Here is a 27264-nt window from a genome sequence, read left to right on the forward strand (position 1 = left end):
CTGCCAGACATTATTCTAAATGCTCTGCACATCTTAACTACTTAATCCTTAAATCAATCCTGTGAGATATGCATCCCCATAAAGGTGAAGAAATAGCAACAAGTTAAGTAATTTGCTCAAGATCACACAACTTGTAGGTTAGAGGAGTTGGGAGTCTAACTCAGACAGTCCAGCTCCACAGTCCATGCTTTTAACCACTCGACTGTGCTTCATTGAACTGAAAATAATTTGGGGAGAACCACTGATTCTTAGGATATATTTTTGAGCATAGACCCAATTATTCCTCTTCTTTCCTGCATGAAAATTCTCCCAACTTCTAACCACATAAGGAAAAACCTTACACTTCTTGGCATGTCATTTAGGACTTCTCTTAATTTGACCTTGTTTATTTTCTACCTTATTTATCTGCACTTCCCTTATGGCTAGAATACAAGAAGCATAAAATATCCCAATGGCCTGACTAGGCTGTTTGGTTTTATACTTCAGTGATCTTGACTTCCCTTTGTCCAACCCCAGTTCTACAGATCTATCAAGACCAGATTAAATGTCATCTGTTCTATGAAGTTTGCAGGGAGTTGTCTAATTTATATACATAATCCAGGGTCTAGCACCACATCTGGTACAAAGGACTGATGGGTGTGGTCACAGAAGCGTGCACTGAACAGCTCCTGTAGGCTTCTCATGTGCCTTTGTAGGCATTTTCACACACATCTGCCTATGGTATTCCCATAGTCTACAGTGTAAATGGTGACCCCAGGATTTGGGCAGTGCACACTGGCACAACAGTACAGGGCAGCCCTCTGGTAAATAGCAGGAGCTCATTAAGGATCTGTTGACTGAGTTAGGCACTTTTTGCTATCATGAGGCCAGAGAATGTCCAGTCTGGCTCTTTCTATTAGTTGTTTGGAGAGCAATTACCATTCTGTTGGTCCCTGGACTTACGTTTCTAAATTTATATCTCCTTCCACAAAACTATTGGGTAGAAAAATTGAGGCGATTCCAACTAAATGCCAAGCTATATCCTTGGATACCTTTGATTTCCACAATAAACAAAAATTCCCAAGTTTTGGAGGCTGCTTGAAAGAAAAAGTTACTGTTTTTATTATTTTTACCTATTCCATGTTCCATACGCTCTGATGAGAAAGAAGTGATGCACCTTAGAGTGTGGTGGCCCTCACCCAGGGGGTTAAGTGCACTTCTTGATCCACAAGACAAGCAGAGGAAAAGGGAAGGAAGGCAGTGACTCCCAGCAGGTCTCAAAGTCACAATTCTAAAATTGGACCAGCCTCTCTCCCACTCCCAATGCCCCAGCACCAGAATGAGGGCACAGAAGCCCCAGCACTGACCCATGCGTTTGTCTCATTGTGTAGTGACTCCTACCTGCTAGAATTGTTGAAGGTGCTTATATATGTTTTCTTTTATCATTTTAATTGCCATTAAGTTCATATTCACTAGCACCTCTAAAGAGCTCATTAAACGTGCATTTTAATGTGTTCTAAGTATATACATATGCACACATTTTTTATACATATTCATAGATATATCTGTATGTTGAATATCTCTGTTGTAATTTTCCAGCAACCTCAAAGCCTTCTATATGTTTATCATGGGCTAAGTTTATCAGATTGATCTACTTTGTTATTTTTAGTAATTAAAAAAAATTATTTGGGGACAAATAGTATTGTCTTCAGCAAGTTATTCAGAGAGACTGTGGGAGGTTTTGATATGTGACCAGAAAAATATTATTTACTAATGAAACAAGAAACATCTAGCAGGATCGAATCATAATTAATTGCTACTGCAGTTGGGAAAACTACCACTGGCTGACAGAACTCATAGAGGTGCTGATCTTTCTTCCGCTTTTGTTTCTATCCCTGCTCAGAGAAAGTAATTAATCATTGTGGAAGAGGGGAAGCCTATATAATTTGTTTACTGGTAAAACATCCTTAAATGAGAGAACTAGAGGTGAAGAAATCTATCTTCTTTCAGAAAATTTAAATGAAGTATGATTCAGATTTGTTACTTTTCAATGTGAAGCCATAATGTCATAAATAAGGGAAAAATAATTTTTAGGAAGAAAGAAAGTGCATAAGTAAAGAGATAAACAATTTAAGGTTATTTCCCTGTATATGAATCTATTTTTTACAAAGCAAGGGTAAAATATGTACATCTTTTCAGTCTCTTAAAGTAGAATTTTTGACTTTCGATTGAGGCAGAAGACCAATAACAATAGTATTTCACTTCAGATTTTCTTTACAGATCTTCATGAAAGTAATGAATGATTAAAATATGAATGTATTAGGAAAGAATATTTTACATGTTTTACATGGTTTTTCTAAGCTTTCAAAAAAAAATTCCCTAAATGTTGTTTTGAACACTGATAAGGAATTTTTCAGAAGCCAGTTTAAATAAAATTGAGTATTCAATCTTGGTAGTCTTGTTAGTTTCTTAGTGACACTGTCCTTTCACAGTCTTGTCTTTGAGTGCAGTTTTTACCTCTTCCAGCCAGGAGCAGCAGTGCGGACTGGCGGTTAGAGCGAATTGGGACCACACCTAGCGTGTGTGTCCGTAGCCGCGCTTGTCAAGAGCAGGATGGTTCTAGAACACTCAGAGACACGGAAGTTCTAGAAGGCGAGAAGCCTTCCTTATACAATGGCCAGTTTAACACATTTTAAAACAATTTATTTGAAAAAATAAAACGAAATATCCATAAATAGGTTTATGACCACTTTTTTCACAATCCCTTTATTTTTGTGTTGTAGCATATAAAGACGTAATCTAGTAAGAAAGCATCAGATAACATTAAAAAACAAAATGCTGCTGTTCTAAATTGAAGTACACATAAACATGTATATATCCATTTATATTTCTTTGTATTTTCCAATAAGGTAATAAACTACATACATTCTAAAGAAGAGACTAGAAAACTTTTTCGGTATCCTTGGAACCTTCAGAGAACGACGTTTTTGTCTTGTTAAGAGACTTCCCGGCTTCTCAGTGAAGTTCCCTTTGAAGGACATAATGATAAATAATGGAGCGATTTCAATTGTTATTTTGCCAAAAGGTATTGTCTGCTTTTTTGTGTTCATCATGACTTGTGAAATTCAGCTGTGTCCTTGGTCTTAGCTAGCCAGAGCAGGGAAAAGGCAAAGCCATTCCATTGTGGCTCTCTCCGGTGTGAAAAATCAGATGCCATGCACTAATGGTTGTCAGTCTGATGACTGCTCGCCTGCCATTCTGGCTGAGGGGTGGAAAAGTTACCCGCACGTCTCAGCCTGAATCAACATAACCCAGAGATTATCTGGAAGACCTTTCTGGTAAGAATAGCTCTTTTTAACGTATTGTTTAGATGACTTTGAAGATTTAAACTGCTTTTGTCTTTCTTACTTACATGTCTGCTGAGGGAATATACCGTACACTGTGAATTTCTTACTTTTATTAAGTTGGATTTGGTCTTGGTCTGTAAACTGTGGTTGAATAAGCCGGACGTCTCTGTTAATAGAAACTTCTGTCCTTTTGTAGTCTAATGCATGAAACTAATAATTTCATACCTCTTAGGCTATAGCTATACTGAGTTTTAGTAAGTTCTTTGGTTGCTTCCATAATCAAAATATAAATAATTTTCCTACCATAAATAATTATATCCATTTTAATGTCAAAGAAGAAAATGCCTGGCTGTATTCCTGTATTGTTAGGACCAAATATCATTGAGGAATTTGCTGCACTGGAAAAAGTTTTTAAGTGAGCTATCATAAGGTATAAAATGAATTTAGAGTCTGTGAATGACAAATAAGATTTATCAAGCAGCATAAAGCAAATTGGTACATTTAAAAGTTAATGGTATTTTGGAGTACCAAATTACAGTGGGGAGATGACAAATATTTCGCAGTTCCGAAAAGCACCCTAAAGACTTGAAGTGTTTAACGAACCAGATCATGTGGTGTTATAATATTGGTTTCCATTCCTTTTGGACTCTGACTGCATTAGCTTATGTTTTCCAGAGGTAGGTGTTTTTGAAAGGCGGAAGTTTATTAATGTTTGTCATTTTCTTCACAAAGCTCAGTAATGGGCTGTAGCTGGCTAATTTAATCCATAAGGCACTTTCCTACCCTGTTGCAGGTTTTAAGCAGAAGTCAAATTGCTTTGTTACATTTAGGTATAGAACAAAGGCATTATGTCATTCTATATGTATACATCCCACTGAGCTCCAGTAGTTACCAAGAGAAAACCGCACTTCATTCCTTTCCCTCTCTGGAAAGCCATAGGTGTATGACCTCCAAAGCAAACAAACAAAATTACCATGCCTTAAAGAAAAACAAAAACCCAAAACAAAACCTAAGGCAGTATGAAAGCCTGGAACTGACCCTGTCCAAGCTCTGTGCCTTTTTAATTTAATCGCCGCAACCTGCAACTCCAGTCTCCTCTGATTTCACAGAAGTGAGTTGACTTTTAAAGATCTGTTGTCAATGTGTGGAAATATCTGCACCTCTAACTCTATAGGCAGATATTGGAAAACGACCAGGTTTGTGCTGATTTTTCATAATCCTCAGGAATTGGACAGGAGGGCTGCCATTTGCTAGGGTCAGATGACTGATGATGGGAGATGGGTGGGTGTCCTCAGGCAGGCCTGGCGGGATGAGCGGAACTTGTCTAGATTCAGAAACTGGATTGTTTTTACTTTCTTATGTGACGACGCTGATATGGCATAATATTGACTGAGCTGCGATGCGGGGCCGTCTGCTGGCTGATTTTTATTGCAGGCCCATTGACAGAGTCTCATTGTTTCTGCTTGGTGTTAATCTTCTTGATTTCATCACTGATGAATTGGCACAGAGTAGGTGAATTTTGTTCATATTTTAGGGGAATACACCAATTGAATAATTATTTGAGAGGATCTGGACGTCTTCTGGAGCTTAACTGTTTGGAAACAGTGTGGTTTCTAAAGAGCCAAAATGTACCATTTAAAAAAAAATCCTCTTAGGGTCTCAAAATTATATTCTAGAATCACTCTTCTGAATTTTTCATTTCTGAATTGTATCACCCTGTCCATGCTTGTACCGGATATGGCATAGGTGTAAATGCTTCTTATTTAGCATCATAATTTTGAGATGTGTGATGGTGATTGGGGTACAGAATTATTCTTGAGATTCTGTTTGTTTTATAAATTAATATACTGAGTGAAGACGTTTTCTTAATTTTATGTGTTGGGACCTCAGGTCACACAATAAAATAAAAATATCTTAAGACTGTAGTCTGCAACATAATATTTAATCTTCTCAGGATGCTCAACTTCAGATAATCTTAGTTAAAAAGTCAGGAAGTACTATCAAGAACAAGTCCAGAAAGGCATTTTTTTCACATCAGCTTAACCAAGACTCTTATCTGAGGCAGCTAACAATCAGCCCAAATGACTAATTTGATTTTCTACTTCTCTTCCTTTCCTTAATCAGAATTCTGATAGAGGGATTAATTAGCAATAAAGCAACATGAGGAAGATGGAAAGAAAATGAGGGCATAGATAATCCACAAACTATATATAATCATCCCTGCGTAATCAGAAGTTAACTATCATTAACATGACATTTGCTTTTAAAGCCAGGAAGAAAATTATGATTTTTGGCACTAACCTAGTCTTTAATTATAGCACAGTACCATTCTTTCCTTGTGTTTGTTCAGATAGCTATAAATTATATTAGTCTAGGGCTTTTGTGTCATTTCCTTTCCTTTTCCATGATTTATATAGTCAGAATACTGACCTATAATTAAGTGTACTTGAGAATGGTCTCCAGTTAATTAAATGCTCTGGAGTGTGTAGGGTGTTCTTTGCCAAAATTCCAAGGGAAGAGGCCATCCCTGGGTTAAATATCTACAAGGAGTCTGGGTAAATCTTCAGTGCTAGTCTTCTATGACTGTTGAAGCTGTCATGAGAAGTAAAAATAAATCTTTCTTGACTATTGTCTATAAAAGAATGTAAGATTCATCTTTTCGTATAATTTAAGGATATCATTTTGAAAAGTAATTGTCTCATTTGAGGCATGCCTGGTTTTTAGTAACTAGTAAAACAGATATATCATATGGAAATGAAAAATAAACTCTTCCTTCCTCTCTTTATTTTTGTCCTTTTATCTTTCTCCATAACAATTCTCCATTCTCTGCCAGAAACAACTAGTGGCCACTCAATTTGATTCAATATATGGATGTGAATTTGCTTCTGTGTGCAGTGCAGTAAGCTGAAGAGGGCCTATTAACACAAGTAACTCTTACCCAAAGAGCCTACCCAGGTGCCAGAACTTGCCCTCACTCCAAGGGTGAGTGGAGACCCTGTCCCTCTTTATCCCTCTTTATTTTTATTTCCATCCTTACCTCACTTTGCCAGCAACACCTCGCCACCCAAATGCACATATGCCCTGAATGATATGGAACTTGTTTCCATTCCAAGATCCCAAGGCAAATCCTAGGACCCATATCAACTAAAGGGAATGAAGAAGGGAAGGTGGGGGGAGGGAGGGCAGGGGTAATGTGGAGGATGGGAAAGACTCTCATTCCTCTGTGGTTTCACGTAGAAAGGAAACTCTAAATCTGCTCGGGGGCTGCATCAAAACATTTATTCAGGCAATTGCTCACTGTAGTTGGGTCATCTGTATACAGCAGAGGGATATATACTGGCAGCTGGGTGGAGGGAGTTGGGTCTACAGATGTTTTATTTGGCATGCACAGTGTTTTAAAAAATTGAGCCAACATTTAAAAAATTAACAGATTTCAATCCCAGTCCAGATTTCTGGCTTCTTTTGGGAAAATCAGAAGAGTGGCAACACTGCATCTGTAATCTCCAAACTAAACCTTGAGGTGACCGGAGGTGACAAGGGTGAGCATACTTACTGGTGATCAACGGGGTCTGTTACATTACTGCCTGGCCCCTGTGTAGACGGAGCTAACCTCCTCCCTCCCACCTTTCCCCTCACACCCACACATGCACACCTTTCATGATGTGCAGGTAGAGGTGCTTTTTTGGAGGGAGAGGTAGATGACTTGAGAGGTGAGCAGATCAACCTTGGCTGGGCCAATATTAAGGTGAGGGTAGGAAGAGAGGCAAGGCAGCTTCCCAGGTTTAATTGGGACCATATGAAATTTACCTTTTTATAGTTCAGAAGCATCACGTTGGCACTTTTATATCTATAATCCACCTCCCCTCTCTTTTTCAAAATTTCTGCTGTAGCCCTAGAGTCTTCATTGCTCTATGGAATTTGTTAAAGAATGGTATATTGTCCTTTTAGATCCCTAGGACTTCAGTGTTCCATGATTGGATTTTAGGGAACAACTCGCCTTTTCATTCCTCCATAGATTTATGTTTTATTTTCAGCCCAGTAGATACTCTGTTTCTCTCCAATTAAAAAAAAGTAATAATTTACAGACAGAATCACTCACTGTCTTGTGATCCTAAGCTTTAATAGCTCTGAACCCAGAAAGACTAATATATATATTTATTGTGATAAAATACACATAACATAAAATTTACCATTTTTACCATTTTTAGATGTACAACTGATAATACAAAGTGTATTCACAATATTGTGCAACCATCACCCCTGTCCATTTCCAGAACTTTTCTATCATCCCAAACGAATTCTGTGCCAATTATATAATAATTCCCCATTCATCTTTCCCCAGCCCCAGGTAACCTACATTCTACTTTTCTTTCTCTTTGAGTTTGCCTGTTCTAGGTACTGCATGCAAGTGGAATCACACAATATTTTTCCTTCTGTGTCTGCTTGTTACACTAAGCATAATGTTTTCAAGGCTCACTCATGTTGTACTATGTATCAGAATTACATTCCTTTTTAAGGCTGCGTAATATTCCATTGTGTGTATCTATCACATTTTGTTTATCCATTTATCTGTTGATGGACATTTGGCTACTGTAAATAATGCTGCAGTGACCACCAATGTACAAGTGTCTGAGTTCCTGCTTTCAATCCTTTTGGGTATATACCTCAAAATGGAATTGCTGGATCATATGTTAATTTTATGTTTAACTTTTTGAAAAACTGCCAAACCGTTCTATAGTTTTACAGGAGTGAAAAATGCAAACTGCCTTAAATCGTCCTTTTAAATTACGATAAAGCCAGGCTTTTTTTTCTTCTGCCATAGGAAATATTTATCAGGTTAGAGAAAAGGTAAATTCTTCCTAAATATTCTAATCAAAAAGAGTTTCATTAGGGTCCAATTTTGATGAACACTGTTTCTGGTTTTCAAGCCTATGTGCAGCACTTTTTGGTTTCAGATTAACTGTTCTGATAATGATTTATAGAATTTAAATTCTTCCATGGAAACCATCATAGCTGATGAGCCTATTTGCACAACCAACAAAGTTAACTCTGGGTTCCCATTCTTCTAATCCTGGAAGTTAATTTGTTAACACATTATCACACAAATGCCTTTATGTAATCATACATGAGCACATGTGGTTTGAGTATGATACTAACATACATGCACACATGTGCGGAGGAATGTTAAACACAGTGCAGTCTATACCCACCAGTAACAGTTTGTGCCATGCTTTTCCTTATAAGCAAATGGCACTCGTTTTAGATAAATTTTATGATTCTCATCAAAACAATTTTTCTCACTCATTTAAGCACACTTTAACTTTATTATGTAAATGAACTTTGGGGATGGCAGTGTAAGAGTTAAAGTGAGCTCTGAAACACTCTCTGGCTGACTTCGGGAGAAAAGAAAAGTCATCATTGGCAATAATGTAGACAGACACGTCTCCTCTTAAATGGTGGCGGTGGTCTGTGTCTGCAGTCAAAGCTGTAGCGTGTGGGTTCATGTTTTCATAGTACAAAGGAGTTTCATTTGACAATTTCATACCAAATAGTCCCTTATGTTCACCCATGGAAATAATGGGAGCAGATCTGTGGGTGGGAATGGCTACATTGGCTCAAAAAACTCTCAGGACTAAGATCCAGGTCTGTGATGTTGACAGTGTGGAGAGGAGTTGCAGTGTGGAAAAGGAGGAGCTATGTCTTTTGTTTAAAGATCTCAATTAATCCCATTTTCTGTTATATTTTACAATGGGATAAGAGGATCAGAAGGGTTTTATATCATTTTAGTTTTCAAAATAATCATTCAAGTGAACTGCCTGGCTAAGTGACAACTCAGATTTCTTTTCCATCTAATTCCTTTCCTGTCTTTTTTTTCCTTGTCTTGCTTCTCTATGGCAGTACCCTGCAGGGCACCCTCCTCTAGCTGGACCCAACTGAGTTCCTGCCTATGTGCGTTCCCAGTATAAGCAGCCAGTCTAACTTACCACATACTGGGGGAAAGGCACGGACCCAGGATCTCATTCTGCCACTCAACAGTGATGGGACCCAGGGACAGCATGGGCTGTGCAGTACGAGGCTCTGGCTTTGGGTCTGATTCTGTCCCTTACTGACTTTTGTCAACTCTAGCAAGTTAGTCAACCTCTTGGAGCATTTAAGTTTCCTCATCGGATATGTTCTTTGTGAGAAACGTAGGAATTTAGAGAGAAAATGAGGACTGAGAACCAGGTAGAGAAGAAGGACAGTGAAGAATTATCTGAGATGGAGTTGCCCAAAGGACTTTTAAGAACAAAGCCAGGCAACATTAAATTTTAAGTTGCTTATCATCCCCATGCTGTAATGGAATTTCCTTCTTTTACTAACACCTTGTTTAAAAAAAAAAAAAAAATATATATATATATATATATATATACATATATATATATATATATATAATTATTGCTGATACTTTAGAATGGAGATGAATTTAAAGGGGTTTCACTTCTGAGCTAATAGACCCTGGAAGAGAGAAAAGAATAGTCATAGGTGAAGCATACAGTATCCCATATGGTACCCTATATGGGGAAGTCATCATAAACAAAACAAGAATAAGTGATTATTAGGGGAAGTGGAGCCTTCCTGGGCATTCCTGGAGATATTGGGCTAACTTTGGATTGCCAAATTGTTTATTATGTCAAAGGATATTTTCAAAAAACCTCATTATTTCCTCAATGATTTTAATGCAAAAATGAAGAATCATAGAACAAAAGAAGTTCCTTTACACTGAATAAATATGGCCTGATGGAAATTTTACTATATTGTTTTTATCTTTGCCTCATTTTCCCGTGGACCATCAAATACTTCATTCCTAGACCAGCATGTGAAAATCTTGAATCTAGCTTCCAACTCCTTTCAAAGCTAAGACTGACATTTACCTAAAGTAACTGCCCAGTTTACAGGGTTGGGAGACCCAAACCTTTGGGGTAATTCCAGGTTTTGCATTTGTGGTTCTTTGTGTATCATCAGACATTCCCATGGGAAGAAAGTGTGGCTAATCAGGATCCCAGGCTGAAGGTTATAAATTTTTTTCCCAAAGGGAAGACAGAGATTCTGTACTACAGGAATGATTCGGTCGTATTGATGTGGAAGCTTTCTTAGATTTTTTTGGTCCTATAGCCTCATTTTACAGATGTTTTCATTTAAGTTTGGAAGCGTTAAGTGATTTATTCAAGCTCACACAGCTGTTTTGTGGTAAAAATGAGATTGAACCCAGGTTTCATAATTCCTGGTTCATCTAGATATTCATCCATTTTAACACCTCCTGGGGGCCACTATTGCATGAGGTGCTGAGAAATAATAATAAACCACACAGTTCTGTAGCTCTCTTTATCAAGTGTTGGGAAGATACCATCTAGAAAGCAACAAATAGATGCATCAAACCTTGAATTTGAAATGGATCTTAGTGTTTATTTACTCTAATTTGTATTTAAGATAATGAGGCCCTAATCTAATGAGGTAACTTGGGATGAACAGACAGATCTGAGTAATTCTGGTGTTAAGAGTCAACAAGACTTGATGGCTAGTTAACCATGGAGGCTGAAAGATAGAGAATTCAAAGGTATACAAGGAATTAAGAACTTGGTAGCAGAATAGCATAGTCATTAAAAACACAAGCTGTGTATTTCTCTGCCATTACGATTTGAGGGACCTGAGATCAGGCGACCTCAGCTTACCCATCTGTGAAATCAAGATCATTTCAACTTGAGGGGTTTTGTGAGGATCAAGTGGTATTACATTTGTTGCACTATATTGCCTGGCATGGGTAGGTGAGTATTATTATCAAGAGCATAGTGGTATTGATTTATGAGAAAAAATGAGGTGTGTTGGTTTAGGGAAATTCTTTCTCCATTAACTTATGGATTCAATTTTTGATTTATGAAGGCTCTAGAGCCTGGCTACATCAATTAGCCATACTTTTTCTTGTATCCGCCATCATCTCAGAGCTTTTTAACTACTAAAAAAATTAAAGGAATAAGAGTAGACTTGGGCTACCAAGTTTTGGAACGAGAATTCAATGAAACGTGAATAGCAAGACCATTGAGTGCAATCCAGGGAAAGAGTGATTGCTGTAGGTCATACAGTGTTGGCTATGAACTCTTAGTGAATGATGCCAAGAGGATGTCTTGATTCAGATACTGTAAGCTGACTCTGCACGGGAGAATTCTGTTGAGGTGATCTGAGTTGGTAGCACTGGTTTGTAAAATACTTCTGAGTTTAGGGGGAGCAGTAGTAACCAAAAGCATCCCATAAAACAAACTTCTATTTCCTTTTATTGCACTTGGTGAAGGTTATTAAGAATGTAATTCTTTCTGCTTGCTATGTGATTAGCAGCCGAACCTTTTGGGGGTACATTTCCATTGCTACGCTCTTGTTATCACAAATGGAATTTGCATGCCTAATTCCCTTCCCTCCATATTGAATCCATACCCCTTCAGGTCTAACGGCATGCTAAAAATGATTCCAAACCTCCGATGTTGATTGTGGGCCATATGTTAGCACTAATTATATAAATGAGGCTTGGTGGAAATGTGACATGCTAAGCATTCTAAGCTTAAGGAATTACCTAAATGAATTCTAGCTTGAGTTAATGCTAGGAGAGACAAGGAAATGCGGGTACAGGTTTTGAGCAGATGTCAACAGGTCTGCATGGCTCTTCATGGTCTTTATTTGTCTAATGATAAGGACTGCTGATGGAACATTGTGTCAGAATATATTGAAGTGCCATTTTCCTGAAAGCTGCATTTTGCACCTACAGATGGATCCATTTTCTGAATAAGCAGAGTAGAATGATCCCCAGGGATAAAACTGAAACTAGATCAGGGTAATGTGTGTGTGTGTGTGCGCGTGCACGCATACTTATATCCGTGAAACATAAATGGTGGTAGTGGAAGTTTGGGGGGATGGTTGACTAGCATCTCCTGGGGCCCAACTGTTTAGTCTTGACATAAGCAACAGTTCCTGAAGAAGATTTCCTACCCCATGTGATTTTCTATGGGTGTCTTATGTACTCAATTCCTATTGGACCGAAGAAATGTGGCTTCTTTGAACCTGTATGTTTCCAGAAGCTTATTCTTGGTGACCCTCTTTTGCCAAGAAGTGAAAAGACATTCCCTTGGCACATTTGGCCACTGCAATATCTTTACATGCTGGTCTCCAGCCACCGGACTGCAAACCTACTCCATGTAGAATGACGAGTACCCCCTTGTAGATGCATTTCCCATAGTCCAAATCAGACCCTGTGCCTCTTTTAGATCATGACTCAATGCTCATCTCTAGGACCAGCTGGCCTGAGGAATTGTGCTCAGATTATTAGAGATGATTGAAAAGGTCTTTGAGAAGGAAGCATTGGCATCCCCAGGACTTAAATCTCCATGTACCCATTGGAGTAGCACCAGTTATAGAAGCAGACACCTCTGTTTACAGTGATGGAAAGTCCGGGCAGAAGGGGAATCAGAGGGAGATGGAGAAATAAATGCAGATAACACCAGAATTCTGGGTTCAAATCCTAGCTCCTCTGTCTTTAGGTGGGACCATTGCATTCTTCATCAGCAGGATGTGGAAAGTCAACCACAGGGAGTGTAGATGAGAAGCAGCTGAAAAGATGTTTGTTTATTCCCATCCTTTCCATTGCGTCCCTTTATCTTAGGCTAGGAAACCTCTAGGGCTTCTTTTCTATTTGCTTAATGAAGGCTGAAAGAAATTTAAGAGGAAAAAGTACTCTCGTGCTGTGACTCAGTGCTGTTTCACGTTCCATCCATATAACCCCTATGATCACCTCCTTTACCTGTTCACAGTTGGAAAACACTCTTAGTTGTCCTCAGTTTGTAGAACAAGGTCAAGAGATACACCCTGGTCCTGCAAAAGGATTGGGACCTTCCCAGCCTTGGGTACCACTTGGCCCATGTCATCAGCCACCTACAAACTTTGGGAAGCTTCACTGCATTTTCTCCACCTGGTCTCAGATCCACAGCTCTCAATGTCAAAGCAACAGAGCAACTCCCACTGGAGCTGCTATTGACCTCATTCTCCCAAAGTCAGGCTGCAGAAGGCACCGCTGAAGGGAGGTGTCACAGAACACACTCAAAGAACTTCCTCTAGGATATGGGGAAAATATAATTCTCTTTCCCCCCAGAACAGATTGTGCAAATAGGTGGATTTCCAGCTCACCTGCTCGGAAGAAGGTGCACAGTACAACTGAGGATCAAATTGGATGAAAGGCAAATTGTCAAAATAACTAATATAATAGCAATTTAAAGTTTGTAAAACAATTTCACATATGTTTATGCTTATGTAAGGAGACATGTTACATGAAAAATTAAAAACAAAATATTACTATTAAATTTTAAAATGAGAATATATGCTTTTTGAGTCTTTCCATTTGATCTAAAATTTATTTAGATCTTTGTAAGCATTGTTGGAAATAATCTTTGTGTAGGACATTACACTAGAGTCTCTGGGATGGAATAAAGTACTCTGCAATTCCAAAAGCTGGATTATAAATTGCATGTTTTCTGAATGGAATGGATACAAGATGAATTTGATTTGTACCTTTAATTTTTCCACCAATATCCAGCAACTGGTTAGAAAATACCAGGCTTGGTTGGCACAGGTGTAGGGACAAGATTCACCAGCCAGCCATATCCTCCTCCCTTTGGGAGCCTCCGGAGATTAGAGAGCAGAGGGAAGGGACAGATGACTGCAGTCGCAACAGTGTGTAACGAAAGTATTGTGCCCTTGAAATGCTAATATGGGTGAGCGTCACATTTTGTAAACTTCACAGGGTTAGGAGGCAGCCTAGCCGCTTGCATCACATAGACTGATCTTTATGGGAGACCTCTTATTTTATTCTTTACATATTTCATTTTCATCCTGTGTTTTCTTTGGAATTAATAGAGCCTCTTAAAAACTGCTGTCTATAAATTTTCTCTCCTGCATATGTCTCGAAACAGTTTCATTTCTTCATTTAAAACATTACAGCCCTTTCAAAATGCTCTATTTTGTATTTAGTTTCACCATCTCATATAAAATACATGTTCTTCACATAATTATGTAAAAATGGGTTTGCAAATGCTCTAGAGATCCATATGATGGGCACATTATAGGATTCTAAGTAATAATAATCTCCTGTTTACATGAGACCTGATTTTCATGCCAGTTTTTATACTTTAATAGAGCCAGAACACGGCTTTGCTCAAATATGCCAGTTTATTCTGGTCCATGAAATACACTTGAAATATCACAGATTAGTTTGCCTGGGAGAATGTGCAACTACATCTGATACTTTAGAGGTGAACATAGTGGAGCCAGAGATGGGAACCATTGTTGTCCTGTTTGCTGTGAGCAGAGCTAAACCAAGCCCAGCAGGGTTACTGGAAGACCCAAGGCGTAGGCAGGAGAGGAGGAAACAGAAAAAGGAAATTATAAATTGAAAAAAGTAGGCAATTAAGCAAAAGGAAAAAAAAGAAAAGGTATCGTGTTATATAAAGGAGAGCTCGAGCACAGCAAGCTCAGTTGATACAAAGAAAGCACAGTGGTTTTCAAGTGTGGTCCCGGGAACGGCAGCATCAGCATCACCTGGAAACCTGTTAGAAATGCAAATGCTCGTGCCCTACCCTGTCCCCATCCTGAATCAATCCATGGGGAAGAGACCCAGGAAGCCGAACAGATCTTCCAGGTGATTTTGATGTGCACTCAAATTTGAGAACTCCCAGTCTCCTGGAAGGTTCCAGCAGCCTCAGCACAGTGTGCTGAGTGTTTGAGAGGCTGTGCACCTGTGTGGAGTGACGCCAAGCCCAGCTGCAGGAGAGGGAGAGTCAGGGACCCAAAGGACATGGGGATGGAGAGCAGAGCCTAGCTAGTAGAGATATACCAGGTAGTTATTCTCTCCAGAGCAAATGTTTTGAAAGCAGCACCTTTGCAGTGACTTCTAAGGTGACAATGTCATGACAGAGTTAAGACAGTTGGAGGAACCATGTGAAAGGCATGGAGAGAATCTTGCCCAAAGGTGGGGTTATGTGTTTGCTCTACCACTCAGTGGTGGCCGATCCGGTCTCCTGGTGTGTCACTGCCCAGGCTCAAGTGTATGGTGTTGGCCAAATCTTTAGGAGGGGCAGCAGAAAGCAGGATCCAGGCAGAGGGGGGAAAACATTGTGCCCTGGGGGACTGGGCAGCAGGAGTTAGCGCATCCAGAGCACAAAAGGCTGAGGGGGCGATGGCCAGAGACGTGGCCATCAGTGCAAGGCTTAGGAGTCATTGGACACCCAAGATAGAAAATGAACCCCACACTAAATGGGATCAATACTTTCTTTTTTTTTTCTTTATAAATTTATTTTTTTATTTTTGGCTGCATTGGGTCTTCGTTGCTGTGTGCGGGCTTTCTCTAGTTGCGGCGAGTGGAGGCTACTCTTTGTTGTGGTACGTGGGCTTCTCCTTGTGGTGGCTTCTCTTGTTGTGGAGCATGGACTCTAGGTGCGTGGGCTCAGTAGTTGTGGCACATGGGCTCAGTAGTTGTGGCTCGCAGGCTCTAGGCATGCAGGCTCAGTAGTTGTGGCACACGGGCTTAGCTGCTCCGCGGCATGTGGGATCTTCCCAGACCACGGCTCAAACCCGTGTCCCCTGCATTGGCAGGCGGATTCTTAACCACTGTGCCACCAGGGAAGCCCGGGATCAATACTTTCTCACAATCCCCTACTAGAGGCCCATCTCTGGTACACTCACTCTGGGACATCTGACTTCAAGCTGGCCCAAAGCACTTGTCTGTGGATATTTGAGAGAACGAAAATCATCTAGTCAATAGGAAACAAATGCCAGTGACCCCCCCAAAGAAGCAGAAGATGCAAGAGGAGAGATGCTCTTCCTTAGGGCATTCCCTCCTCTCATTCACATTCATGAAAATATTCAGGGCAAACAATTTCTCATTTAACCTTAGAGATAAAGCCAAGTGGGATTTGACTCATGTTCGGTTTCCTATAGAGAATAAATTTGAAATATGGGAAACATGGTGATACACTTTTGCTGTAGGCAATGCATTGCAGTTGACCTTGTATTTAGGGGTGATTATCAGAATATTTTATCATCTGTTTACCTAGACGGAAACAGCTAATTCAGCCTTGTCCATAACCTTCCTTTTTAAAAAGTAGCATTTGCTTCTTTCAGTGGTTTAAACAGTGATTAGGGAAATGTACTGTAAATAATATTTTCATTATATATTAATTGGATGAGTTTTCCCCCAAGTTTACAGAATTAAATGCACACACATTTCCTGAGATTTTTAAACTTGTCTTTGAACCTCTTTTGAATGCTTTTCTAGGCTTTCTTTTTCCAAAATGCATCTCTCCTCCACTACCACCCAGTCCTAACTTCACTCTTTTTGAGTTCACGTGGCTTCCTCTCTAAGTCCCGTAAGGGCAAGATGGTGCGGGCTTGGCCCTCCCTTGGCCTCTAGCCCAGTGCCTGGCACAGTAGGTGCTCAATAAACATTAATTAAACCAATGAATGGCTACGGAAGACTGCTCTGTGTACCTGCTTTTGAAGCCGGTCTCTCTTCCATTGTCTCCTTTGGCCCTCTTTCTTCCCCCTCTTCCTGATGCGTTCATTACAAAGACATTAGACCCAGTCCTCAATTTCTCTAAATTGTTTATGCAACTCATTACGTTAAAAGGTAACAAAGGCGCATAGTAAAACTATTTTTTTTGCATCAGAAGCTGTGTAGTTTTAGAGACATAACATAGCTCACAATGCACATTAATCATGAAAGAATATATAATATTGAAACCATGAATTGTGGCCAGAAAAAAAATCTTTTTGATTGTTTAGTGTCCAGTGGACTCCGTTTTAGGTGTAGTCCCTTCCAGGGAGAGGCTCATAGAAAGGGTGAGCTGGGGATTGAGAGCATATAGATGCATGTAGATAAAATAGGTCATGGGCAGGGTTTCATGAAATTTGAATGTGAAGTGGTATTATGCATCTCTTTCATTTAAATAACTTAAAATGAGTAATTCACTCCCCAGAATATTTGATAAAAATCCTTGGAAGTTTGCCAGCAGGCACAGTGGAGGAAGGAATGCGTATTCAAAAGAGAAAAGAGAGAGAGAGAGAAAATGAGGAAGCCAAACCTGCAGAAGCAATCTATACCTGATTTATTTTCTAAAATAAATGGAAACATCTTAGTAACAATTGCTTTGAAGAGCCAGGGCCTCATTTTACAATGCTAAGCAATACATTCTTCGGAAACGCTACCTTGGAAATGCCAGTGCATTTAAGAAAGGACCCCAGAACACTTCCTTTGCAACGTGTTCACCTCAGGTGACAGATCCCTGCTCTGGAAGCTAGGTTCTGGGGTGTCAAAACACCTCCGTGCAGTGGTGATCGTTGCCATAGAGATAACTAGATGATGGATAGCTAGATGATAGATAAGCACTGAAGAGATAGTAGATAAATGATCTCATATGTCAGAAGAGGCCTTTGTGCCTAGGAAATTACAGATTTTTTTTTCAAAAACAATTCTTCTGTCAAAATCAAACATAGAACTCACTTTGCTTTACTCCCACTCTGTGCATTCCACTCCTCTTCCAAAGCTTTTTTCTTATTATCACATCTGTGATGTGTTCCGCCCATTCGATTCTTGCTTGACTTCTTGTCGAGGAGATTAACTTTCTTCAGAGGTTAAAGGCACTACCAGTGCTGGGGGAAGGACGTAGACAGCTGACCACTCAGGTTTCTTTATTTTACACTAAATTAGGGCTTCATCGGTTGTTTTGTCCTTTTTTGTACTCAGACCAGTTTTTTCCCCTTTTTCTTCTTCCTTTTTTTTTTTTGGTGCCGTGTGGCATGCAGCATCTTAGTTCCTGGACTAGGGATCAAACCCACGTCACCTGCATTGGGAGCGAAGTCTTAACCACCGAAGCACAGGGACATCCGTCTTCTTCCTTACTTTCTACTTCTTTATTTCTCCCTTTCCTTCTTTCTTCTTATCAACCCCTCCTCCATCTCTTGTTCCCATCTCCATGTACCCCTGACTTTCCTGCCTCACTGCTTTCTGTCACTACTCTTTTTATGGGCACCTCTGTGTATTTTTCTATTCCAGATATTCTAACACATTGAGTCCACTTGATTCTTAAAATGACAATGGGCAATTTCAGCAGATGTATCTACACATTTTATAAAATGATAATGAGATGGGACCTTGAAAACTCATCTTAAAATATGGCACGTGCCCACTGGTCTGGATTCCAGAAAGGACTCTGAAGAATAAATAGGTTCGAACGTGGGCTCAGAGCTATTATTTCCTCTGCAGTGTAACCTCTGACAGCCTGAAAAATCAGACCCCATTTTATGGGCCGTTAAACAGCAACGGAGTCCTAAATTGTGCTAGAAGCCACAGGAAATCACGAAGAAATCAGAAGTCAAGATGTGCTCCTTGGGGCAGCTTTAGAAAATCATGGAACAAATTTAATTCCTTCATTTCACAGTGTGCAGAAAGGTTGTGATTCGCTCAAAGTTTTACAACTGAGACAACTCCAAGAATCTAGAACCTGGGGATGCTGACATGTTGTCAAGTGACTTTTCTAGTCCACCCCATTACAGAATGGCCATGTGAGAAAGAAAGGAGAGAGAGCTGTACTGCTAATGGAGCAGAATTTGGGGCCCTTCTCCAAGTCTGGGGGAAGTGGCAAAAGGAAGTATTTTTAGGATAAAAGAGAGAGACATGTTTCTTCTGAAGAGGATGAGGCAAGAGGGAGGACGATGAAGATAATAATTTGAAACCTCTCTGGATCTCAACTTTCTCATTTGTCAAATGGAGATAACAATAATTTTATTGTAAGTCTGTTTTCCTGATTACATGGAAAAAAAGTGTAAACGGCTTGATATACAGAAGGCACTCAAATAGTAACTGCTGGTGTTTTGGATTTGTGACTGAACCTTCTTTTTAACCACCTTCCTATGAAGAAGAGCTAGCACTCGTGTCTTAATGGTCTGGAGTTCCTGAGGCTGGTTTTCAACAAGGTGAAAAACAACTGCAAACTAATCCACCTAGCTCTGAAACTAATTCCACCTAGCAAACTAAGTTGAAGTGCAAACTAATTGAAGCGCAAACTAATTCCACCTAGCTCTGAAACCAGAATCTGAAAACCTGGCCCCAATCTGTTTGCTTCCCATTTTGTAATCCCAGCTACAATTCTTGGATTGCAACTGTACCCAGGGAAGAACACACAGACAGGACAACTGTTTGTCAAAAATTATTAACTGATGCCACATGCGTGAAAATATCTGTAACTTGGTCTCAATTCTGATGAAGGCTGATCTGCTGGCTCTTTTTAACATTACAATGACTGATCATGGTTACAGGTCATACAACAATTTAGGAAGTGGACTTAGTCTTCTTCCCCAGGAAACAGATTATCAGGTGGATATTTACACACCGGAAGCTTATTGCAAAGTGCCCTTGGGATCTGTACCTGTGACAGAATGAGGAAAGCTGGATCAGATAGGAGAAGGAATTCAATACAGTTGCAACAGCGGATGTGGTTCTCAGCCAAACACTCGATGAGCTCTGCCATTGGGGTGGTTCTCTTGGCTTACCCAGAATTGAGGCCAAGGGGCTGGGTCTTCATCCTCCACACCAATAGGCCGTTAGATGCTGGCTGCCCCCGTGGAGGAGGACTGACACGTGAACAGGTGTCTCTCTTCTGCTGAGAGAGATCGCCAGAGAGGCCTCAGCCAAGCCGACAGCAGACAACACTGCAGGCAGCAGGGGTGGTGAGTGCCCCTCCTAAAGTGGGGTCTAGACAGAGCACTACAGAAACCAGCATGGAAGCCCACGCTATCTCCTACGTAGAGCACAGCACCTTTGGGAAGTGTTGGCTTGTGTTCTAGCGGACCCTGAATCATAGTGTTACTGAACACAAGTTTGTGTGTCCGACACACAGTGAGACCAAACAAACTGAAATGTTGGAGTTTGGAGCAGAAAAAGGTTAATTGCAGGACAAAGCAAGGAAACAGGTGGCTCATGCCCCCCAAAATCCAGAACTCCCCGAAGGGTTTCAGTAAAGCATTTTAAAGGCCAGGTGAGGGAGGGGTGTGGTTGGTTGTTACCAACTTCTTGGTGCAGGAATCCTTTGTTCTTCAGCTGTCCACGTAGGTCAGGTCACAATGTTCCTGTAAACCTCCAGCAAGACAGAAGTTATTCTCTGTTCTGCAACTTTTAATCTCTATATGAATGGAAAAGTGTTATCCCCTTAAAGGTCAGAGCCTTGCGAAGGGGCTCTCCTGTATATTTCAGGTTCTAGGCAACATTCTTAACAGGAAACAAAAGCAGTGGAATACAAATGCTGAGGTAAAAGAAACAGATCCAATATGGAGTCAGATTTAGTCTTCCCTATGACAATAGGAAAGGGACTCAACGCCCTGGAAACCCAAAGAAACATGTTATTCGCTCCTCCTTAAGAGGTCTAAAACCAGAGCTTCTTCCAGTTTTAACAAAACTGATTGTTTTATTAACATTACTGAGGAATCTTTGGCTGAAAACAGGCCCATCAAAATTGTCAGCCTGTGGAACCAGAGAGAACACCTCAAATGTTCTCCCAGTTTGCACCAGCATTCTACTGGGGAGTCAACAAATGGCCAGGAGGAAGGTCCAGTGTACACACGATAACTGTGAAGAAGAAGAGAAAAGGTTGGTTCTGAGGAAAGCTATGATCACTCACAGGATAAGAGAAAACAGAATTGTTATCCAGATATTATGAGGCTAGAGGCACACCTCACACCTTGATTATTTGGAGCTTTCAAGTAAAACTGTTTGCTAAGTGTTAGAATTTTCCAGATAATTTATTCAAATTTGGCCTCATTTCTTACATAGAGATGTAAGACCATTGCTCTAGTTTTCTGGCTCTAAACTAAGCTATCTTCTTCTCACATGCTCACCAAAAGTTTATATCCCCTTAGGAGTTCTTTGTGTTTAGTCTCCATTGCTTTGCGTTAGCAATTTGCCCATCAGTTTTATTGGACTTAACCCAGCTCATTCACCCATCACATGAGCAAAGTGAAATCAAGGTAAAGCCTTTGGTATGGACAAGTTAAAGCATATATAAACTAATGTGCTGATCTCCAAAGACAATTTGGATAATTCAACCTTAACCCTGCTCTTGAGACTCAGTGTGTTTTTTACCAGAAATGTTATTAATAATCAGCATTTCTTTGCAATGTGACTGGTTTGCCCAAAACCACTCTCTTAGGAAGCGAAACTGAACAGGGCTAAACCAGAACTAAGCTCTTCCTTCCTCTCCTCCCTGTCTGCTCATCTGCTCCTGTGGCTGCTTGTGTCTGGCAGAAAGAAAATAGTACTATCTTTCACTCAGTTGCCAAAGCCAGAAATGTGGGAATCATATTAAATGTAATCTTCTCTTGCACCTTGTATATTTAATGTCACCAAATACTGCCTGTTCTATCTTCTAAATGCCTCATCTGTGTCTTCTTCATAATTTCTGCTTCCACTGCCTCACTCTGGGTTCAGTTATCTCTTACCTGGTTACAGTTATAGGGAAATCCCTAAACCTGGCTTGGCTCCTTCCAACCACCTTCCATACCACCGGCATAAGAATGATCTCAAACAAATCCTTCATTCTTTCCGTTTTCACACCCCAGGATAAATTTGAGATATCTGTAAATGTCAGAGAAGACTCTTCATCTTCATTAGATTTTTCCCACTCTCGTGGAATCCTGCTCCAGCTACCCCAAACTATTTCCCCTATTTTCCCGTGACACTTTCCATGGCTGGACATGCCCTTCATTCCCAGGCCAACAATATTTATCACCTCCTCCACGAAGTGTCCCTCTAAGGACCCCCAGCCCACGCCCCTTCTGTGCCAGATGGCTTGCCCCCTCTGTGCTTCCATACATCTGTCAAGACATTCAAATTTTTTCAGAAATATGATCGTCTGTATACATGTCTTTATCTCACATTAAAAAGGAAATAACTGGAAGGGCAGAATTATCCTCTCCTGTCTACTTACAGTGTCTAGGACAGGGTTTGGCACTTAATACGGGTCCAGAAAGTGGTGTACGTTTAGCCTTTCAGGGGATGAGAATGTTATACATAATGCTTTTAGCTCTTAACAACAGAGAAATTTGGCTTTTAATTATAAAGTAATTCTTGAGTCAAATGAAACATAAGATAAAAATTATTTTTTGATCAGGTTAATTAAGTGCTTGGAGTTCTCAGAGTTATAGTTAGTTTTTCCTTCTATGCCCTGCAGAAAGAATAATCCGTCACAGTAATGCCATATTTGGTTCATTCTAGAATTTAATATAATTTAAAATTTTACTCTCTGGATGATTCTGTTAGGTCTGTTTTCCACCAAAATCTTTTTTTAAATTAAATTTTATTTTTTTAAATTTTGTTATAGTTGATTTACAATGTCGTGTTAGTTTCAGGTGTACAACAAAGTGATTCTGTTATACATATACATGTATTCATTCTTTTTGAGATTCTTTTCCCATATAGGTTATTACAGAATATTGAGTAGAGTTCCCTGTGCTCTACAGTAGGTCCTTCTTGGTTATCTATTTTATATACAGTAATATGTGTATGTTAATCCCAACTCCTAATTTATCCCTCTTTCCCCCCCCCCCACCACCACCACATTTCCCCTTTGGTAACCATAAATTTGATGTAAATAAGTTCATTTATATCATTTTTAAAAAAAAATTAGATTCCACATATGAGTGATATCATATGATATTTTTCTTTCTCTGACTTCAATTAGTATGGTAATCTCTAGGTCCATCCTTGTTACTGCAAATGGCATTATTTCATTCTTTTTAATGGCTAATATTCCATTGTATATATGTACCACATCTTCTTTGTCCAGTCATCTGTCGATGGACATTTAGGTTGCCTCCCTGTCTTGGCTATTGTAAACAATGCTGCAGTGAACATCAGGGTGCATGTATCCTATGAAACCATGGTTTTCTCCAGATATATGCCCAGGACTGGGATGCTGGATCATATGGTAGCTCTATTTTTAATTTTGTAAGGAACCTCCATACTGTTCTCCATAGTGGCCGTACTGATTTACATTCCCACCAACAGTGAAGGAGGGTTCCCTTTTCTCCACACCCTCTCCAGCATTTATTGTTTGTAGACCTTTTGATGATGGCCATTCTGACTGGTGTGAGGTGGTACCTCATTGTAGTTTTGATTTGCATTTTTCTGATAATTAATGATGTTGAGCATCTTTTCATGTGCTTTTTGGCTATCTGTATATCTTCTTTGGAGAAATGTCTATTTAGATCTTCTGCCCATTTTTTGATGGGTCGTTTGTTTTTTTGACATAGAGCTGCATGAGCTGTTTGTATATTTTGGAGACTAATCCCTTGTCAGTTGCTTCATTTGCAAATATTTTCTCACATTCTGTGGGTTGTCTTTTTGTTTTGTTTATGGTTTCCTTTGCTGTGCAAAAACTTTTAAGTTAATTAGGTCCCATTTGTTTATTTTTGTTTTTATTTTCATTACTTTAGGAGGTGGATCCAAAAAAGATATTGGTTTGATTTATGTCATAGAGTGTTCTGCCTATGTTTTCTTTTAAGAGTTTTATAGTGTCTGGCCTTACATTTAGGTCTTTGATCCATTTTGAGTTTATTTTTGTGTATGATGTTAGAGAATGTTCTAATTCCGTTCTTTTACATGTAGCTGTCCAGTTTTCCCAACACCATTTATTGAAGAGACTATCTTTTCTTCATTGTATATTCTTGCCTTCTTTCTCATAGATTAATTGACCATAGGTTCATGGGTTTATTTCTGGGCTTTCTATCCTGTTCCATTGATCTATATTTCTGTTTTTGTGCCAGTACCATACTGCTTTGATTACTGAAGCTTTGTAGCATAGTCTGGAGACAGGGGGCCCAATTCCTCCAGCTCCGCTTATCTTTCTCAGGATTGCTTTGGCTATTCATCCTCCGAAATCTTTACAGTCACTGCTTCAGTTTGTATCTGGTTGTATGAAAAGGAAAGCCACTCAGGGTATCTCAGATAAAGTGTAGTTAATCACAGGAGTATGTGTGGGGGAGTTAGGGAGACAGGGACTCCAGAATAAGAGCCACTGTGCATTGCAGACTCAGGGAGTATGAAGCAGAGGACAGTTCTTGACCCAAGGCAGCGCCAGGAAGCTGTCATGCTCTTCCACTAGCATAGCTCAGGGCCGTGGCCCTCAATGGGTTGGCACTCTTGCGTCAGGTGCCCATCTGAAGTTCAGTCAGCCATCTGGGGGAGGGTCCAGTTACAAGTAGACAAAACTGTGCTGCTTAGGCCACCCCTGATGTGGGCAGAGCAGACACCCTTAGAAAAGAGTGGGCAGGTGGGCAAGAAGTGACTCATGTCTCCAGCATAATGATAGGAGTCTTTATGCCTTCATATACATTCACACCATACGGATAAAATATATGTAAATAAACCCAAGATATAGTAAAGTATAACCAAAAGATTAGCAAATGATGAATTTTGAGAACTTACTACCTTTGTCTTAATATAATTCTGTTGTAAGTTTATATAATTTTTGTTGGTGCTTGTGTTTAATAGTTGCGTCACCAAGATTCCTGAAAATGTAGCATTCTGCTCTCGTCAGCCAGGGCCATCCAGCTTCAGCACGCCACCAACAGGACTACAGTAGCTCTGACTCTAAAGCTTTTGATAGTCAGATTTTTGACCTCTGGTGTTCACAGTAAAGTGTATCAGGTGTTGGACTCATTAAAAACACACAGAATGGGAGGAGGACTTGTGTCTCCCCCAGACAGTTAGAAGGTTTCCTCAGCCATCAGGAAGCACTCAGTCAACTTGAGAATTAATAATTTACTCACAACTCATTCTCCTTATATACCCTCTAGTAAAGGCAAAGAGAAAACTGCTCTTTCTGTTCTTAATTAGTTATTTGGTTCCCAGATGTCTACCAAAGTGACCATAAAGGCAATTTAATTAAACAAAAAACAAAGAGTCATTGAAATTCTCTCACACCCTGATTTTTAAAAATGCATGCTGCTCCCTTTAGGTTTTCTTTTTTTATTTTTTCCGTTGGTTGGAAGTTTTCCTGGTGTTTCTTCTAGAATGTCCATACTCAGGGTTATTTGCATGACACAATGAGGGGTAAACCTCATGGAGACTGCCAGTCTGCAAAGACACCAAGCATGTGTTTAACTTAAGAGAATTTACAGAGTCCTGAGTTCATAAAATTGAGATTTGTTAGTAACATGTTTCTTAATGCCCGGTAGGATAAGGTCTTTGGGCCATGAACCCCATATAGTCACTTCCTTGGACTTACACTGCAGTTTGCAATGAAGATTTTTCATGTCTTTTCTAGGAGTATTTTAAGTCAAAAAGGTGGCTGGGATTAAAAAGAAAAACAGAGAATAATTTGACGGTGAGCTCTTTGGTTTATGCTTATCAGAAAAAGGGAGGTGTGAAGCAAGGAACAAGGGGACCAAGGCACAGAGGCTAATGCACCATTATGTTCCAAGCCCTTTATTTGTATTTGTCTATTTCATCCCCACAAAACCCTATAAAATCAACATTATTATCTTTACTTTTACAGTTAAAAAATGGATGTTCAGAGAAGTTAGGACACTTATCCAAGATCAGGCAGTTGATAATTGGATTTGGGGTTTGGGTCATAGTCTGCCCGTAGGTCCCAAGATAGTGGCAGAACCTCAAAAGCAGTGGTTCCCACACTGAGTGATCCATGGGTCACAGCAAGAGAAAGGCGGTACTGAGCACATAGAGACTGTTTTCTCTAATTCATTATCCACCGTTTTTCCCTTTAAGGTTGTTCTGCACCTGAATACCTCCTGGTAGTTATAATGGCATGAGGGCTTCCTATTTTGAGGGGAAAAACTCATCTAATACTTAAACTGAAATTTTTAGCACACCAATCTTTGAGCACCTGAAGGTTGCCTTCGAAATGTTATTGAGACGCCTCTTATGAAATTGATCTGTTCTAGGAATCTATCAGTGTTAGCACAGTCTGCTCGGGTAAGTTATGCATCACAATGGCTTTCGTAAATGTTGAGAGGTGTTCCTGGGAAAAACAGTTTGACTTCCACACACAAAATGTTCCACTGAAAAGGTTTTCTCCCAATCTGTGAAGAGCTCCATTCTTTCTTTTCAATTGACTAGACGACCCGTCAGAGAGAGAGTGTGTGTGTGTGTGTGTGTGTGTGTGTGTGTGCGCGTGCATGTGATGTGACCCCACACACTTTTTATACGCATACTGGGCTCAGGTGCAGAGCAAATCAGAGAGGGTGAGACAGAAAATTGTGGCTGCCTTTTGGGGACGCTAAATTTGAATATGCAACCTCTTGTTCCTTATTGAAACAGACCCAAAATAAAATGCTGTGGATGAAATGATTTTTGACACTGTAGCTATAACTATAGACTGTAGAAAAGAATAGAAAATTGCAACTTTCTGTTGAGCATTAGAGCTTTGAATTTTTTTTTCACTTTGGTGTGTCACATAACACTTCTTGTTTCTACATATTTGGAGGCTAATGGTATAAAATTCTTATCAATCTGACTCTTTTTTATTTTTTATTAAAACGTGGAATAAAATATGATTATAGGAGGAGTCTTCTTGACATCAACATAAAATATGTTGGTGGGATTGGAACGCTGAGCAGAAAAGGCAAAATGGGAAAGAAAGTGGGTTCTGGAATCTTGACAGTAGCAAGCGGTGGACCCTGGAGGGGGCAGGAAAGGGGGTAGGACTTAGCTTCTCTCATGTTGTCAATGCAATATGTCCTGTTAAAACTATTAAATGGGGAGGGAACTGAGAAAGCATTTTTGAAGACTGTGAAGCAGTATTCCATGTTTAAAAGCTGCTTTGCTGTTATAAATTTTAATAAGTAGGAGCCGAGGGTT

General features: G+C 39.8%; 1 protein-coding gene across 1 annotated transcript in view; it reads left to right on the top strand.

The window, feature by feature from the left end:
- Window positions 1–3236: 3236 nt before the first annotated feature.
- RARB (retinoic acid receptor beta) overlaps window positions 3237–27264 on the top strand; it is a 671241-nt gene continuing 647213 nt past the window's right edge. The window contains exon 1 of the mRNA XM_059920443.1: window positions 3237–3317. The gene's annotated coding sequence lies outside the window, so the exon portion shown is untranslated. The remainder of the gene's footprint in view (window positions 3318–27264) is intronic.

This window comes from Balaenoptera ricei, chromosome 4 (genome assembly GCF_028023285.1).
Source record: "Balaenoptera ricei isolate mBalRic1 chromosome 4, mBalRic1.hap2, whole genome shotgun sequence".
Taxonomy (NCBI): domain Eukaryota; kingdom Metazoa; phylum Chordata; class Mammalia; order Artiodactyla; family Balaenopteridae; genus Balaenoptera; species Balaenoptera ricei.